The sequence below is a fragment of the Anopheles stephensi genome, chromosome 2 (assembly GCF_013141755.1).
Source record: "Anopheles stephensi strain Indian chromosome 2, UCI_ANSTEP_V1.0, whole genome shotgun sequence".
NCBI lineage: Eukaryota > Metazoa > Arthropoda > Insecta > Diptera > Culicidae > Anopheles > Anopheles stephensi.
In genome coordinates, this window is record NC_050202.1 from 54231345 (window position 1) to 54250247 (window position 18903).

General features: G+C 42.2%; 1 protein-coding gene across 2 annotated transcripts in view; it reads right to left on the minus strand.

Annotated features, from left to right (window-relative positions):
• The window catches only part of LOC118502765 (F-box/LRR-repeat protein 7), a 90161-nt gene that overhangs the window by 41849 nt on the left and 29409 nt on the right, over positions 1–18903 (minus strand). For both annotated transcript variants that reach the window (XM_036035349.1, XM_036035350.1), the window contains exon 3: positions 1186–1249. The gene's annotated coding sequence lies outside the window, so the exon portion shown is untranslated. The remainder of the gene's footprint in view (positions 1–1185; positions 1250–18903) is intronic.

Consider the following 18903-nt stretch of genomic DNA (forward strand, 5'->3'; position numbering starts at 1 on the left):
GCCGAAGCTGCCGATCCTCAACCATAGTGGTTGAGTGACAAACAAATGAAGTAGTCCAGGAAGTTGGATTCTAGTACTGAATCGAGGTATAACTCGACAAAAGAAAAAAACCTAGAGTTCATCGTAGCGAAAAGCTTCAACAATTTAAGTGGTTTACTATTTTTTATTATTATAACCGACTGAACAGACAGGAAGCGCTTTAAAACACATTCCCTTCAAATTGATCGACAATTATATTCACACGAAGCACCAACAAGCCACAGTGAAGAAAGCTCCGATCGTGCTCATCTGATTTGAATAAATTCAAGCACCGGTGGTTAGTTCCAAGCCGGTAAGAAAATCGCTTCTCATTATCCTATCAAACGGTAGTCATTGTGGCATTACGAAACCACACATTAAAAACAATGCAATTTACGGTTCCTGGGTGGCGGCGATGTTATCATCATTTCAATTTCCTTATTGCGCTTCGGGTCCGAAATGCATTGGATGATTTATGTTTTTTTTTTCGCAAAACCACGTTACCGAACCGGCTTTCCCTTGCGCTACGACACAGAGGCCCAAAAGACGGAAACGCATGGCCGGAAAATCATACTTAACCCTTACGAGCTCAGAGATAATAATTCATCGTAATCCCCGTTGAACTCTTCGAAGTGGAAATTAGTAATTCCCGCTCAACCCTTCCGTAACCCGTTACCTGTATCGGTGTGGTGGTGGTAGCCGGTGTTCGGGGTCATTAAATCGGATTAAAAAGCTATTAGGACGTATTCGAACCTAACTTAAACGATGTGATCGAAGAAAGAACCTCGTCGGCGATCGATTTGTAACGGGAGTTTTGACATTTCTCGATCGAATGTTTGGTATGTGGCCGCACGATGGCGCAAGAATAATTGTTCCTACATGGTGCTTTAGCTACTGAGGTTTTCCCAGGAAACAAAAGGTTACACACAGATGGGAAAATAATGAAGCTTCCAGCTAGCCCACAGAACGCTCTAATCTTAACTGCTCGAAGAAGAAAACCCTTCGAAGCTTTTGTGCTCGAAATCCGTTGTTTGCCAAAATTTGCACAATTTGATGTGAAAGATGAGTGTTTATCCTGCCATTTCATACACATTACAGCAAGCACACTCGTCCAAAAGCAAAAACAAGAAATAAATCATTCACGGTTCCGTTGCAGGCGAAACTTACCGATAGGAGTTGAGAATCATCTCGGCAGTGGATGTGGTTTGGCAGGTTCAATCCAAAACGATATCTGGGGAAAGGAAAATAAGAAATGGGAAATAAATGAGTGTGTATTAAGATAGTGAGAATTAGTGTGAAGAATTGGGCTGAATGATTTAGTGTGGACAATATTGCCCAGCGGCGTTCAACCTTAAGCGAGAGGACAGGACAGGACGCAGCTCGTCTATCCGATTGGTTATGGATTTTTGGCTGATTTATTACCTGATCCCAAGCGAAACAAGCTATTCTCCATATTGAAAACTACTTTATTACTTTGGGGACACAATCTACATAAATTAGATGTGCGGGTGGGGTTTTATTTAACAAAAAAAGTAGAATATTTGGAGCGATACCATGAGTGTGCTTCTTCTTTCTCCTAGTGGTAGCAAATCACGATTAATGTGTTTGGAAGGTTTGGATTAAAGAATCATTTGCATTAGGCACATCTAATGGTGAAGGAACATTCCAATAGATTGTTAATAGAGTGTAGAACAACACTTAATCGGTTACGGAATCCACTGTTGGCGCTTCTACCTTTTTTCCCTTGGCGGATATTCTTACTGATTATGCAAACAGTTTGGAAAAAGTTGTATTTTAATATACAGTATCCAAATCACGACCAGAGTTGAGCCGGATAAAAATTTGATAATAACGAATGACTATTAAAAAATCGTCTGCTGGTAGCTTTTTTTTAGCAACCTCTGTAACTGGTCCTGGTGTTTCACCAAAACATTTCATGAGTTATGTGTAATTATTTTAAGACAAAATCACAGATGACTTCAAATGGATGTACAAAGGAACTCAGAGCAAAGCTGTTTTAAATACAGAGAGTCTTTTAGCTGACCGATTTGGTGCTGATCTAGGATTAGTCCTATGTGACAAACGGCAAACGACTAATGTTCGTTTAAAAGTCAGTCCTCGAGGAAGAAACTTCAACTTCAGCTTGACTTCCTGGTTGTGCTTGCTTGGCAAAATATTGTTATATAATATTGTTCCCACAAAATGCTTGTCAAATGGTTTGGACAACCAAGATACACTGAATGCAAGATGTGCCAACAAAAAGTTTTACGAAGTTTCGTTAAATAAAGAGAGATGTTTGACAATGTTTTATATGATTTTACAGAGTATCTTCGTTAAGCACCATACGTTTGTTCTTGTCATTTGTCCTAGAGGTCATTTCTAGAGTTGTTCCTTACCAGAGCTTCGAGGTTTCTTCTTCTTTCTTCTTTCTTGCCTTAACGACCTCTTAGATCATGCCTGTCATTTTTAGCTTACTTATTGGTACAACATACCTAAGCTACCTTCTTCCTTCAAACTCGCATCTAATGTACGCGGACGATGTGAAAATTTTCTTACCCATAACGCACCCTCGTGACTCCATATCCCTAAAACAACTGCTGGATTCCAACTTTCTCTAGTGCTCTTCCAACAGCCTCTCTCTTAGCCTAGAAAAGTGCTCCGTCATCTTCTTTTCCAGCTCCCCCAATCTAATCTTGGCACCGTACTCCATAATATCACAAATCCGTTGATAAGTCCAGCGCTATCAACGACCATGTTATCCACGTCCACATCCTTAAAAAAGCGTATAGAACCCTGTGTCTTATTCGCAAATCCTCCGTTGAAATCACTGCGTCATCTGGATTCCCTCGGCTTCTGTAGGGATCGCCAAGATAGAACAATTGCAGCGCTATTTTACCAGACTAGTTACCCGTAGGATCCTCCAATCAGTTTCTTCCATCTTATGAGACCCGATGCCAACTCCTGGGGTTGGCGTCCTTAGAGAAACGGCGGTGTGCCGTGATCTTCGTTGGCTTGCTCCTCCACGTTACCGACGCTCCCGATATCCTGTACCGGATAGGCCTATATGTCCCCACCCGATCACTCCGTCCACGTGCTCCGCTAGCTATTGTGTCCCGGCGCACCTGCTTCGGCCATAATGACCCCTTCCTTCTCTTCGATCTCTTCGACTACGGCTCATCCATTCCCGCCTTGCGAACATCCCTCCTTACAGCCCCCACCCTCACTTTCCAGTAAGTTAAAACCTTCTACTCCACTCTTACGTTGTCTAATTGTCTAAAGTCTTTGTTCAGCCATGGTGGCAAAAAAGTGTTAGTGTAAATGAATAAATAAATAAACAGAACATAATTGGATAGCCCTCACTATGAGGGAGCGGCCCGGATGGGACTTGAACCTCCGTCCTGCCGCATGAAGACCGTCGCCGCTGTCGCCTCTACCTTCCAGGTTTACAACAGCTTCTCCTCTCTTGAGAACGATAAAACTGTCAATGAGGAGAGATTCTGGCTATCTTAAAATGTTGTTGGACCATAGACATGCGGCAGAAGTTTAAAAAAAACACCTTGAGTTGCTTCACTTTTACTGACTTGGCTTAATTTGATCCAGAGGTCCATCAGAGAGGGTGAAGAATATCCAGGCCAATATGAAAGTTGTCCAATATATATTTTTTGTGTCCAACCTATATTATTGGACCTCATCGTATCATTCTATGAGCAAGACAGAGCATGGAATTCTCAGCAATAAGCAAAAGATTTAACATACGCCTTTAGCATTAAGATCTTCCATTAGTTTAGGATACAGTATAAACCCTTTATATTTGATACTCATCTCAACAGTAAATGAATGAAAGAATAATGCTTGAATAGAAACTCTACTGGGAAGCAATAATTCTGCATTCTCGTTCTTTTTCCGAATAGGGATGTGCTTCTAACGATGCAGTCACCTTAAGGAAAGCTTTCATCACCACCGATACAAACAGTGCCGATGATTGGTAGGCATTGAAAATTGAATCGTCCTGCACGATCGCATCTCAGCAGCAGTTTGCCGGCATCAAGGTAAGCACCAAAATGGATGCCTTATTCTACCCCTTTTGACCATTTCTAGTAATTTTATTTCCAGAAGCTCTCATCTGCTAGTTTAATTACAAACACGACCGGCAGTTTCCCGGATTCATTTCTACTGTGACATCCAAGTCACAACGCTGCCCTGGGAAAATCGCTTCTTAGCTCATCCAAAGACCGAACCGAACCGAAATGCATCCCCGACGCGTCCAGCCCGTTGGACAGAAATGTCCGACGGGCCTGTACCACGGGCTATACGATCGTAAATTATCCTATCAAATTGACAATTTGACAAATGATCGTGAAGGTTGAATGCAGTTCGTCCCGTTCGGGGCGTTTGCGTTGCCCGGCACGCGGGTTTTTGTTCGTCGTCGTCAGTTTCTCGAACGGTTCCTTTCCGTTTCTTTTCGCGACACCAAACATCCTTAAAGGTGCACAAGACGAGTGCCGGCGTGCGCGCGCACACGCTTGCGCACCCTGTCGCGTTGACAGATTCACCGTGCGCTCCGTTTTCGCGGCATCGGTGCTTTTTAGTTAGTTTCTGCCTTGCAACCGTCGCTTTCGCACGCGGTTCGCGTTTCGCAGGCGGTTGGGGGATCAGGGACAAAAGGGGGTGGGTAGTCGCCAGGAAAGCATGGAATCGCACGGGAGTACTTTTTTTGTCAGTATCACTCTGCAAGCTGCGTAGCTGCATTTGGCTGCAGCTGGAAGCGTAGGGGGCCTAGCGCGGTAGTGAATTGATGCACAATGCTTTTGTTTCGGATCGGTCTTGTTAATACCTTCGTTCGTTTTAAGCTCCGTTTTTTTTTTTCGTTGGTTCGTTGGTCCTTCTTTGCTTCCACCGTGTGTGGCGCACTTCCGTCGGTCACTTTGGGCGCCTGGAGAGCAACAGCTTAACGTAATGTGTCGGGCTTGAATGCTGTCGGCGGTCACCGGACCGGTAAAGCCAAACGGTCGATCGCCGCACAAAATCCTCAACGTGATCCTTCCCCGGGCGCGCACGTCGGTCGCATCTGTGATCATAATCGCGTGTGGCTGGAAACCGGGTTGGAAAAATGCAGTTTTCTGGGTGTATGATAGCCGGGTCACATCAACGTTGCGGAACACGAAAAATGAATTGTCTCTGCGTGCGAATGGCACGCGGGGAGTCATCCCGATCGGATTACAGCGCACCGTTTGCCGGCTTGTTTTTGTTTTCGCTGCCTTGCAGCTCCACGGTACATTTCACCTCTCAAAAGGGATAAATCGATGTTGAGTGGTCGGAAGGAAAGGACGTCGCGAAGTATCAAGCGACCCCATTCAACTACTGGCTAAACCTTGGGGGCGAGTAATAGAATAGTAGTAAAAACGAAAACCGGGTAACATAATTATGCGTTGGCAATTTAAAAATGTCACGCTACTGTCATTATCCTTTTACGGTACTCATCAACATTCTTTCGATGTCGGCACCCCCGGTTTACTACTTAGTTGTGCCTGCACCAAATGGTTGGTATTTTCTAGTTTCTTTAAAAGGGTCTAGTAATGGAGGTGAGCTAAAATTGGCTCACTAAGGATTTGCATACATTAGGAGGGATTAGTGAGAAAAAAATGACAGAAAAAGATTAACAACCGGTAAAACTTTAAATCTCTTTTATTGTATATTTTGTGGTCGAAATTTTACCCAGCACCAGGTATATTCTAGAATTCTACGTAAAGGCGTCATAAAGCATCAAACAAGATACAGAGGTTCTCCGTCAGTTATCGAAAGACAATAAACAAGACAGCCCTATTATTGCATGAGAGGATCTACAATAATTGTCCACTGAGTTGTGATGATGATCACAACACACGTGACCTCCTAGATCATTCCTGCCATTTTTGGCTTGCTATACTTTATGATACCGCGCGGTTGAATGGTAAGTCCTCACTATGGGAGAATCGTTTGTATGAACGTACATACAGTTGGCTGCAAATTTACATGTCAGTGTAAAGACCTGAGGCATACAGTCAAAAAGGCTAACAATGTATTTCGCTCTTATCGAATCAAACCATCGGATTGGCCTTCCCAAGGCTCAGATCTCACCCCAATCGAGAATTGGTGGACTATTTGAACATTAATTTGAACATTATTGTAAATTGAACCTAAGTCAAGTGGATGCTTTATTTTGTCAGAGTGATATCTTTCAATAAAATTTAAAATATTTTTGTAGACAATAAAAAAATTATTTTATAAACATTTTACCGTTGCACCGTTAAGATCACATACAGAATATGATGTTAAAATAATATTTCAGAGTGTTTGATTATTTTTTAATGAATAAAATAGAAAAAAAAGGATGGTCGCTTTATTTTGCAGGTATTGATTTGATTCTCAATTTTTGTTACAGAATAATGGAATTACGATAGAGGTTTGATCAAGGAGTTAGAAGTTTTTTCAATCATGATTCAATGATGACGAAACAATGATAATTGCCGCAAGCGCAGTCAGTCAATTATTTTGTATAATTGTCAGTTGCACAACTTTGTCTGAAGTATGGACGGTGAGTTTTGTATAATAACATCCATTTTTACATCATTTCCATCGTTTTTACATCATCAACATCATTTTTACCTATGTATTCTCAAAAAAATAGAGGCCCTATTGTTCTGTTACGCACTGTTTATGTTTATGGAAGAACAAAAAAATAATCAAATGACTCGTAATTTTGAATCAATCGAGTAATTTTGACTGACCTGTCCTTAGTAAAATATCTATAGAAACTATTCATTTTGGAATGTTTGAAATATGGATTAAAAAAGGTCCGAAGAAAAACTGCATATTTTATCTTAGCGTACCTATTTCTAGCATATCGTACCGTACCTTCCAGCCCCATTCTTATGCTCCCCACAGTCCTAGTGCTTGTTTCCAGCTAATACCGACAGGTTCCATCGCCAATCGCTTGGTCCGAGCAATTAATCCAATTATCTCAAATAAATAAACCATTTTGACAGCTCCATCCTTCGAATGACGTTTGGGAGGAACGGGCCATTTTAGAAGTGCAAAATGAAGAAGTAATCGTACCTAAGCTAACCCCCCCTCTTTTCTACAAGAATTTAAGCTTACCGAGAGCAGCAACAAAAAACTACATTGTGGTCAAATAGGGGGTGGTTAAAGCGTTTCATTCCCAGCTTTCGATCACGATAAGCGGCACAAATTCTTTCGAGCGCATAAAGCATAGAAGCAAAGCACTAGCACAACCAACACGCGATGGTGCAGGAGAGACAGATTGCGAGTCTTTAACAATAACAACCACAAACACCTCAGGGAAAACCCCCATCATGACTTCATCCGAATGCTTCCGGTTTCCCCCTTGTTAATATTTCGGACCCGTGTGTCCGGCATTAGGGGTTTGTTCTTCGTTTCCAATGTTTATTTTTATCTTTATTTTGCAACTTCCGTCTCTATCCCCACAATGCTCCCACCTTTCTTATCCCTTCAACATTGCGCAAGTTCGCTAATTTATGGTCGACAATTTATTATCGGTGAATCATTTGCATTAAGTAAGCAATTTTGGGTTTTATTTTTTGGCCTTTTGGTATGAGAAACTGTACCAGTTACAACATGGTGAATGGGGTTCGCTTCACGTAAACGCTCAAATGGGGGGAGTAGAGTAAAGTTAAGGTACAACATAAAAAGATACAGACCAAAAAAAGAAAAAGATGACTCCTATCGTGTGGCCATCGTTCAAAGCGCAACAGCAGCGAAACGAAACGGAACGAAAACTTTGGCTTGAAAAGTGTCTAAAGTGTGGTCGTCTTGTTTCGCTTTTTTTTTAAGCTGTGGATGTTTGGGAACCAACAACAAAAAACCCCTCCAAAACCGGTGGGAGATCTGACGATCAGGGGGTAAAATATGTGTGACACTTTGCGTTGTTATTTGTTTCTCTGTTTAATGTTTTTATTTCTACCTTTATTATTCAGTACCTAAGGAGCTGGAGTTTGGGATGGGATCTTCTTCACCGTGGTTCTATCTCAAACGCTCTACCGACATTCGAAGCTGACGCGCGCGTAATGGAAGTTGAAAAGTGCACCATAATTCAAACCGTCACTGTCATCGCCGCCAGTAGAGGATGGGACGGTTATGGATATCAAATTTGGATTGGTGACACTTTTTCTTGGTGAACTCCCTGAGATCAACTTCTGTGCTGAGTGAAATCCCTTTTCGGGGAGGCGGGAAGTCGAAGTAGAATTATCTCTAGGTATTAAGGCACCGAAGCATTATGCTAAGCGGGCCAAATATTCTCATGCCGAACCTTTGGCCTCGTATCATTCCTGGGCGTATGAAGGTTTCGGTAGGTTGATTTGTTGGTGCTGCTCGGTTAGCGAGCCAACGAACCACAAAGCTCTCAGTCTGTGCTTATGCTTGGTTCCGTCCTCAACATGATACTGATCGCGAGCTCATCCGATCTGATCTCATACCGGACGGCAAAGGCAAAAGGAATGCTTTTGGGAGGAATCTCACCCGGTGACTTGCCGGTGTCATTTGCGTTCCGCGTCAAGGTACGATAAATCATTGCGAGTGAGCGAGTGCTAATGAAATTAATTATCACAGGTCAAAGAGCGGTTTTTTTGTTGCTGTCCTGTATTAAGTGTCACTAAATTGCTTATTTTTTTGTGTTTGTGTGCAAAAATATGCGATGCCTACTCATAAGTCACGTGGGAAAGTGTAGGAGACTGTGATTTGACTTTGTAAGTAACTTCTACTATTTATAAAGCATGACAGTTTTTTCTCAACACATATTATAAGAAAAAGGTCGTCTCAAGTGAACAATTTTACCGGCACGAATACAGCTACGAATGACAAAAAATACCTAGCCTCAAATGAAAAACCATTGCTTATCGCTCTAAATCACACCCTAGGCGGTGTCTAGCGCCACTCACAGCCACCTTTCTTTGGGCTGAATTTTAAATCACAGACTAAAATTTACAGTAGTAGTACACACAAAGCGTGGTGAAAAATTTGATTGAATTAATTTAATTACCCAATTGTGTTTTTAACCACTTCCATTTTTTTTTGCTTTGCGACCGGTGGTTTCTCTATTAGCCTCTAGTGTACGAAGAGGAGACCCTAAAGTAAGCTAGATCGGACCTTAATAAACGCGCAAAGATGATTTCACAGCAAAGGTACGTCCAACGGTTAACCGACCAATGGTGAAGGTTGATGGTTGATAAGGTATGATTAGTAACGATTGGGAATGAATGAAGCGAACAATGGGTTTTTGGATTTTAAATAAGCTTCTAAGCTGTTTTTTTAAAGGAGTGCCTAACCGGAACCTAAGCTTAAGAGGTTGGTTTGTGGCAATGAGAAGTGGTTGTGAAAAAAAATGGAGATGAATTACGCAAAACAGCGATAAGATAGGGCAAAGTGAGGCTTGGAGGGATTGAAGAAGAATAAAAAAAAACACATAATAAGCGTAAGCTTTTTATAAGCAATGTGTTTATTGTTAACTTTTATTATTTTTTCATCATAAGAGTTGAAATGGATTGAAATTATTTTACAAGTGATTAAGCGGTCCATTAGAATAAGTTAGAAGACTATTTGTCGATGTCTAAGAACAGAGCAGACTCCATTCATCCATTTGCTAAGTTCATTAAAAAGAGGTTCATTCCTTGGTGGGTTAACTCAGCTAACTCGTGACAAACTTAGTGATTTCGTTGATCTAAAGGACATTGCACCTTGGGATGTTAGGTAAAAGCGTTTATTATTTTAATAATAACATGCTTTAATGCATTTCAAGCAAATCAATTTAAATAAAATAAGGTAAAAGTATCATAGACGCTCAAATGTATTTACAGTGGTTGTCAATTTTATTTTACATTATTTAAATGAAAATCTCAATCTATTTTTTAAATGTCTAACTCTTTACATATTTATGGCGATTCCCTTCCTAAACATAATAATAATCAAATTTTTACACCGACCAAGAATAATTTATTTTAATGGTTTAATGGGATTAAGATTTCAAATAAGTTATAAAGTTAGTGTTTTCACTAACAAATTTCTTCCTAATGTACTTATATAAAAATTTAGTAATATTTTATGTGACCTTCGTTAGTCTTCTCAACCTACTGTACACGCTTCAGCATGCTTTCAACTATCATTTCCGAAATTTTGATGGTCAAGATTCTGCCATGTGTTTTCAAGGGCTTTAAAATAGGTTTCTTTAGCCATACGGCCATGCCGTTCTTTATATATAAAAAAAGGTTTCTATATTTTGCCTACAAATTTTATCAACAATCGCATCGAGAAGTTCCCTCAAATTCTCGATGGTCTTGAGGTCTGAGCTGCACTGTTGTGCAACAGTTCGGTGCGAATTCTCTTTCTTTGTATCTTGAACTACCAATGTTGTAACACGCAAAGGAATTTTACTAGAATTTTTATTTATTTAAACCAACGAAGTAACTCCAAAAGTGATTTTTCTATATCAAAAAAACATGTTCTAGTACAATCAGAGAAAAATGTCAAACTAATGCCTAAAATGTCAACACTAAAACGATAATTTTTATTGCATCAACACGATGGGTTAATGATTGCTTTTAAACAGTGAGTACTTTTTTTAACCGATTTCATGAGAAAAATTAGAGGATTATTTTTTAGCAAGTGTATCAACGTAACCATTATTTTGATTATGCAGTAAACCTGTTACAACATTTTGAGAGTAAGGTTCGTACAATTTTGCAGCGTTTTAGCTTCATTTTTTTTCTAAAAACTGGCAAAAAAGTAACAATGACAAGGTTGGAAGTTTATTTTGAAAACCACTGTATAACGGGTTGGAATGAGTGGATGAGCTTGGACAGGATGAACTGTAATGAATTTGATGAATTTGAACATGAACAACGGCTGATCAATCAGTAATCATGACCTTTTATCACTAGAACTGCCATGGGGCAAAAATCTCGTTTTCACTTGCATTTCGGTGCTAATGCCTTCAGCTCCAGCCTGATTCATTATAAATCACTCTAACGAACTTGTTAAGTGACATTTCTCCCCCCAAATGCTAGCTGAGTTAATGAATCTATGCACACACACATAGGAATTAGGTTAAGGCTACTGCATCTATCCGCTCATGTCCGCTGCCATGTGCCTGAATGTGCTGAAGTCTTACGGTAGAATAGCTAACCACAGCCACCATTAAAATGGCAATACGTCCTTCGCCAAAAAGGTTACATTTGCACATACCGAGCCAAAAGGCAGCAGAAAAAGCAGATGACCGTTTGGCGAGAAGAGTCACACTGTGGTTAAGTGACATTAGCTGCCCTATCTTCCGAACAGGTACGCCGGTGAAATACGGTAAGGAATGTAAAACAAAAAGAGGCTTGTAAGAAACACTCTCGAATGAGGTCATATAAAGCGCTCCAGCACACGCGTCTTACGCGAGGCGAATTCAATTCAATGCGTCACTCAGTACCTCAATAATATACAGTCACAGGAATTTCGAGCACAATTTCGCTAGCAAAACAGTTTGGTTGGTAGTTTTGCAGAACCATCGAGACGTGCAATGCGTAAACAATCGGCGTTTGCATAGCAAATAGGGTTCGATACGGTGGTGACGCTTTCCACTGTGGATCTATTTGAGTACAGAGGGGGCTTTTTCTTTGCTTCCTGAAAGTAAACTAGCCATAAAGCAGAGAGAGAGAAAGAGACTGTGGCAGCATTAAATTGAACTAATGGAATTTCTATCGCCCTCGAACCCGGGGGGGTTGATTGCTACTTGCTAGGTTTCCTATCACTATCTGCGAATGCCTTTCTAGACCAGCACATTCCTTGCCTCGCTGGAGAGCGCTATCGGCTGCTGGTAAACTTTTCCCTTAACACACAGACACACACACACAATGGGAAAATAAGAGCCACAAGCATTGGCTCGATTCGGAACCGCGATTCGAACCGCGCTGCTTCGATTGCACGCGGTGTCCCAATCGGTGTCAACTAGCGAACGAAAATGGAACGATCGCGCGAGTGATCAAGCGTTACCGGCAGGATGGAATGAAGGGCCCCCACAGACCGTACAGAGCATGTAATATCAGCTCGGTTCTTTCGGGAGCGTTACAAAAAAAGCCTCTGATGGCACACACAAACACACACGCGAGAAGAATGAAGCCGGCTGCATACGCTGGAACCATGTGTTGCTGTGCGCAATCCGTACAATTGTCGTTACCATATATACAGGCCCTGTCCCCCCATGTGACATGTTGCCGACGACGGTAAAAGTGTTGCCAACCTCCTATATCGCATCTATAATTCCCTCTCGCAATGCAAAAATCTTATTATCGTCAAAATCAGGAGAAGCAAATGACAGGATTGCTTAAATTTGGAGCGTCTAGCGATTGGTGCTATGGGCTGGGGCCATGGCTGGGACACCCAAGTTTGGGCTGCCCGTGCTGTCCGGCACGGTGTCAAACATGATATACACCCCGGAGACCTCTGTACGGTGTTGCAGCCTACGCATGCGCCGACCGTACGGCAAGCGCGCAGCATGGAGATTTATGGAGCCGTGGCACAGCTTGAAACCGTCGTCGTCTTGCTGGCCGACGGGTGGTTAAGTTCGCACCGTAGGATGTTGCGAGCAGTGTTGGCAAGCCCAGCTGTTGTCGACTGCCGTTTTGTGGAAGAGAAGGGCATAACGACTCATTTGGGCTTTTGGGCACCTCAGGGAACCGTACCACGCGAGGGAAAGCTCTTTGGGCCTGATGGCAAAGCCTTTTCTTTTAGCACCCAGAAACGGAAGCCTTGCGCGCGTCAATCATTCGGTGTACTCGGGGTACGAGCTTTTCAAGACCACTGCTTCGGCGAGGACGAGAGTGTAGTACACATGCGTTACGATCGCACGCTTACGCAAGCGTCTAAGTACGCGAGCGTTAGATAGATGGCCGCGCGTATCGACATCGATGCGGTATTGATAGTGATTGATCTGGCCGAGGGCACTCCCGGGACCGGTGCAGCTGGGCACCGGTAGTGGTAGTGGTGGTGATCGTAATGACAGTTTCAGCTCGAGTCTCTGGGAGTTTCGGCGAGTGAGTGTCGTTTGATTAGCTGGCGTACATTCGGTGCCCTGACAGCTGTCCAGCGCCTGACGGACTGACTTCACCATGCTCACTCTGCGGGACACATCGGGCAACCCCAATGAGACGCCATTACGGTTGCATACGTGGTGTTTGGCCGAGTCAATCGACTCGATCAAAGCTAGCGTTTGGGGCAGCGAAGAATTATCGAGATACCAAACCGACAAACTGCAGATACCGAAAATGGATGTGGCTTAAGTGAGTGTAGTTGGTCGCGATTCTGCGATTGACCCTCGAGTTGAACTCGTTATTGTGTGGCATGTAATGGTAGAGTGGGCTGGCTTATTAAATCAAATATTAATCAAAGTTTCTTTACGAGTTGATGCAATTAAGGTTTAAGCTCTGCGGAAAGGCTAAATCATCCTGGCTAAACACGCTTACTAAACACGATTTGAGATAATTGCTCGTCTGCTAGGGTGCAGTACCTTTGCAGAGCAACAAAACGTTATTGGCTCACCGATTCGGATTTTGCTACACATTCTCCATTCGTTCGATTCAATTTTCACTCGCACTCAATCAGTGTTTGTATCGTGCCAGCATTCTCTTCCGCATTGTTTCTACATCTTCTGGTCCAAATTACCATGGAACAGGCCAGCTTCTTCGAATCTCGAACTTTTCGCACTCCGACTCCGAACCGAGTGAACTGATTCTCGGTTGAACGTGGTGGAAAACAAACCGATGGAGAGCGCCCAGGGAAACAAATATGTGTTAATTAGCAACCCAATTAGTAACTGGCAACGACGAACGGCGGGCTGGGAACTGCCGTAGAAAAGTGTTTTTCGGCAGATGATTGAGGCCGCTACCGTTTGTGAAGTTGGGGAAAATCGAAACACAAGTAAGCAGAAGAGCAGAAAGGCCAAACATAATGCCAGCAGGAGCCGAAGTGGCCGAATCGCACTGTTTCGAGAAAGCACCCGTAAGTGAAACGATTGCTCCGAAAAACTCTTGGTGGCGGATGCGTTCCAGCAGCTACTGGAATTGGACGGTGGGCGCCTTACATCGTTTACAAAGTGGTCACTTCCGTCCGATGGATGGTTGGATGGATGTTTTCGCCTGCTCTTTGGATGGCGTGTACGTGTGTGTGCGATGGGGTTGAAAATGAAAAGCCATAGAGCACCGGAGGCCGACGGAAGAAGTCTTGGCTGGGTCGTTGAAGAAGACTGATCCAGTTTTTGGACGAATGCGAGTACGCGAGAGTTTGTTTGAAGCTTTTTAGAGGCCTCATTTCTTGAGATATGATGCGACGGTTTTGGTTTTGTGCCAAACGCATTCCAAGACAAGGTAATGGCTAGGTCATTCGAGAAGCGCGTGTGTTTTGGGTTGTTTTGATTAGAAAGGAAAATCGGAGGCTTTTTCCTAGATTTTTGATTATTTTTAGAGAGAGAAAGACTTACTCCTTATGTCTAATATTGAGGTTGGATATGTCTGATTGAGAGAACTAATAGGATGAAGTTCTCTGGTTGGGATTATTTATTTATTATTTTATTTATACTTCTAGTTAGACGGCTTTATGCCGTATTGACGTCTGATTGGGATTAATCTTATAAAATTTATTGATTTCTGCAGAAGTTGATCTTTTAAATCTTTGACCTACGCTTTAAGAGATTGATTCTAAGCCACCGGCATCCTATATATAAAATATCAATGGTTGTAGCTACAAGTTTCTGGATATTAATCTATGTTTTCCCCAGGTTTATCAACAATATTCTGAATATCACACCGGAAAAACGAACACATCATTCCAATGTAGTCCTGAGATATCAACTCCCTTGAATGTATTACAAAAGACTTCAGGATCTCCAGACCCTGAATACCACCAAACATTTTTTTACTAAGGCTTTCATTTACTTATTCAGAATAATTGTCATATTTACAGCTTCGTCTCAGACATAGACGACGAGTTTGGTATAGCAACTTTTATCTTGTCACCGTTTGGACGGATTCTCTAGTTCCTAGTAACAGTCCTTAGTCAAGGCTTTGTCTTATGTGGCTCTACAACCGTGAGAGATCTTGGTCTGCCATTTCTGGTTTTCTGTGACTTGATTTTACCTGTACTAGGATTATCTATTCAGATTTCCGGAAGGCGATTCGAATGGGAATTGATACTCGGTCCTGACGTGTAAAAACCAGCGTTGTTATCGTATTGGCCATCGGAATGCCCCTAGTCTATCCTAGTCCCTAGAAAATCAAAGTATTTTCATTACAAAGCACCAGGCGATAAAGTTTTGATTTACGGCAAAAAAATCTGTTGCTCTAGAAGGAAGATTCTACACACTGTTGAGATGCTTGAATAAGTCGCGTAAGAGATATTTTACGCCTTGCTCTATCAGTGAGAAAATGTTTTATGACTGCAAGAGAGTTGTAATAGGTCATCAGGAATATCTCACGATATTCAACCTCTTCGTTCAGGTTCAATACTAGTAGTACGATCAAATCTACTAATCTCTGAATCTACTGGAAGTGAACACGGTAATATTGATCTGTAAATAATCTAGACAATGTAAACGAACCATGGACATTTGTTAGGATTGCTAGAACACAGGACATTTGTTAGAATTGAGGCGGTCCGGTGGCCGATGCGATAACGGCGTCGGTCTTCACATGGCAGGACCGGGGTTCAAATCCCATCCAGACAGATCGCCTCCCCATACGCAGGGCTGACTACTTTGCTACGGGTAGAATCAAGTCACAGAGGGCCAGAAATGGCAGGCTGAGACCTCTCCCGGAGTAGACCTCACCGGACTACTATGTTTGACTACATTAAATTTGATTGCAACTGAATCTTGTAAAAAATCCTTTAAAAATATAAATCTATTTTCCCTGTTAGCAAAGCACATCATTCAAAACGCATTCAAAACGAAGCGTTACAGTGCGTTACACACCAACTGTTCAAAATTTTGTAACGTACGCTTTTTGGTGACTTGAGCTACTTGAACACTTTAAAGTTTAGGCAACTGCAGCATTTAAATCTAACCGATGTTTTCGATAATGAAGTGACATCCTTTTTAGCTCCACTATTCATATGTCGCTCTTTACTCCGCCAGCAATTATCTAAAGAATGCAGTTTTTCTTCCCCCTTTCCCACCTGGTAGGCTACAGTGCAATTCAATCCTTGCCTTGCAAGCCCTACAAGCTTGCAAAACTTTACACGCAAACAAGAGCAAAATCAGTTCCGTGCAACCGTGAAACCCCCTCTCACCATGCTCCCCTCCCTAACAGCTGGCGTTACCGGCGCAAATGGGTTGTTGCAATAAAAATAGCAACAACAAACAAAAAAATGCCATGATCGAACACAAACCAGTGGCATGCTTCGTCCCATCCCCCGGGATCGTGTTGCCTGGATCGTGGGCCGGTGTAGAAATAATTTTATTAGTTTTACAGCTCTACAAACACACACACACGCGCGCGCCCGCTACATACCAAGGCAAAAGTAAAGGAAGCTGTCGATCGTGATGCAGGCTGCTTAATGGCGTCCGACAATCGTTGCATTCTGATCATCGACAACGCAGTCCCAGCGGTTGCAGCAAATTAAACAAAGAATCAATGCAACGCATGGGGTGCTCGAAAAAGGCAACACCGCGGGCCAACCGCAGCCACCAGTGTGCGCCTTCAATTTAATCATTAACTCAACCTGTGAAAATGTGCAATTGCAGTTGATCGGGCCGTCTGTCGTCTCGAGATGCACTACGTACGTTCGATGATAATTCGCCATTCAGCGGTTGTACCCTTTTCTGGATTTGTACCCGAAGGAAGTTCGAAGGAGCGAGTGCTTGCGGTGCTAAGGAGACGCCAATGCCTAACGAAAGTGGCAAAATGGATGCACTTAAGCTGCTTGGTGACGGAGAGTGTGTGCGAGTAGAATACAAGTTAAAGCTTCTTCTATCATTCCGTTCCATTCTGGTCCTGGACGGACGTACCGGGTATGACCAAAGTGCGCTCGAGAAACAATCCTCCAGAACTGGATGAGAGACACCGAGGCGTAGATTATTGCCTCGTCGGTACAATGGCAATGAATGAAGGAGGGAGACCGAGGGGGAACGGAGAGGGTTTGCTCGTGTGTAATAAAAATATTAAATTTATGAAGTGTGGTAAGTTTCGCCGGCCGCCATAAAGACGCCTTACTGTCGTTTAAATAAATAGCCTTAATTTTAAGTGCTATGATTAAGGTCCGTTCAGTTGTTCAGGTTCATGGATGTCGGTAGAGCTAGGCCACACCGACCTCGCGCTCGAACGGTGCGGCCATTGTGGACTGTAATAAAGTAAATATTTGCTCACGACGTCGACCGGTCGATGGATGGTGGAGGAAAAAAAAAAGGCTTGAAGAGCTGCGAGATGAGATCCTCCCAAGCTCAAGTGGCTTTGTGTATACGAAGCGTTACACTATACGCCCGGGACCGGTGGGTCGTAAAATTTCATTAACACAGCCCAACGGTCGATCACGTAATTGGGAATTGGGAAGGCAGTTAAGCAGTGCAGATGAGAAGAACGGAGGAGAAAAAAGCAGTTTACAAAAACGTGTTACTTTTCTGATCGGTTAACGATATTGTTACGGTCGTACGGTGCTGGACTTTAAGTGGTGAATGTGTAGATACACTCACATCTGTGTGTTTGTAGGAAATGACGGAAAATGTTAGCGTGTAACGATCGAGGAAGCTTTTTTGTTTTGAGGAGGTTAATGAGCTTTAAATAAGCTTAAGCTGTAATAATCATTTATGTTCAATTTTAGCAAAGGTCGGTGGCGGAAAACTGATGATTCATTTTCCACCAGGACGGTAGTGAACAAGTATCAGAATGCTAAAAAAACCTTGTGGTTTAGAGGGATGATTAAAAATATAAAATATAAGCGATAAAACAACACTTCAAACATCTTTGTAACGCTACGTAACGCTTCATTTCTAGATCTGTTCGATGTCGATCAATCGGTGTGACAAAAGTTAACAAATTGCAATTCTTGTTATTTTAGCTGCTACACTTCAAATTTAGGCGGATTTAACCATTCATTAATACAATTTTAACAATGTTCAGATACGTAAAATGGAACAGATAAACCACCTGAAGGAATATCTCAAATGCAAAGTGAAATATTATTAGCCCATTGTGGAACTTTCGAATAATATTTTCGAAATTTCTATTGCATGTGTGGATGTTGATAATCAGCTGTGTATAAGGCTATGAATCTCGAGAAATTTTCGCAAAAATGCGGAATCATTTAACAAATTGTCTCAAGATATTTTCCGACAGCGGTCCGGGGCGGTTCTGGAGGCTGAGCCAATAACAGCGCTGGTCTTCACTAGGCAGAACCGGGGTTCAAATCCCATCTAGACCGCCTACTGTAGTACGGGTAAAATTAAGTCACAATGGCAGCATTCGATCAAACACTCGGCAAAAAATCTACAGCTGAGTATAAACTTCCATAGTCGCATAGCATATCCACCTTATCTGGAATGGATTATATACACTATATGACTGCCAAATTCCACAACTACTTGAAACAATCCATTTGAAGTATTAAGATTTCTTTTTTTTTTATTCATAAATCACGGTCTGGTCGTATTACACTTTAGTATTGAAATTCTAATAATAAAATAACCTTTCGATGTTCCTGCTTTCTAGCAGCTTCATCTGTTGTCTTTTCCATCATATTTTTTCATGTAGAGATAAAATTTAACATCATAAATTTAAGCTTATTTGGTGCTGCTATGGTCAAAACTGTCAAAAAGCTACAGTTGAACATTTTTTCCAGAGCACCTCC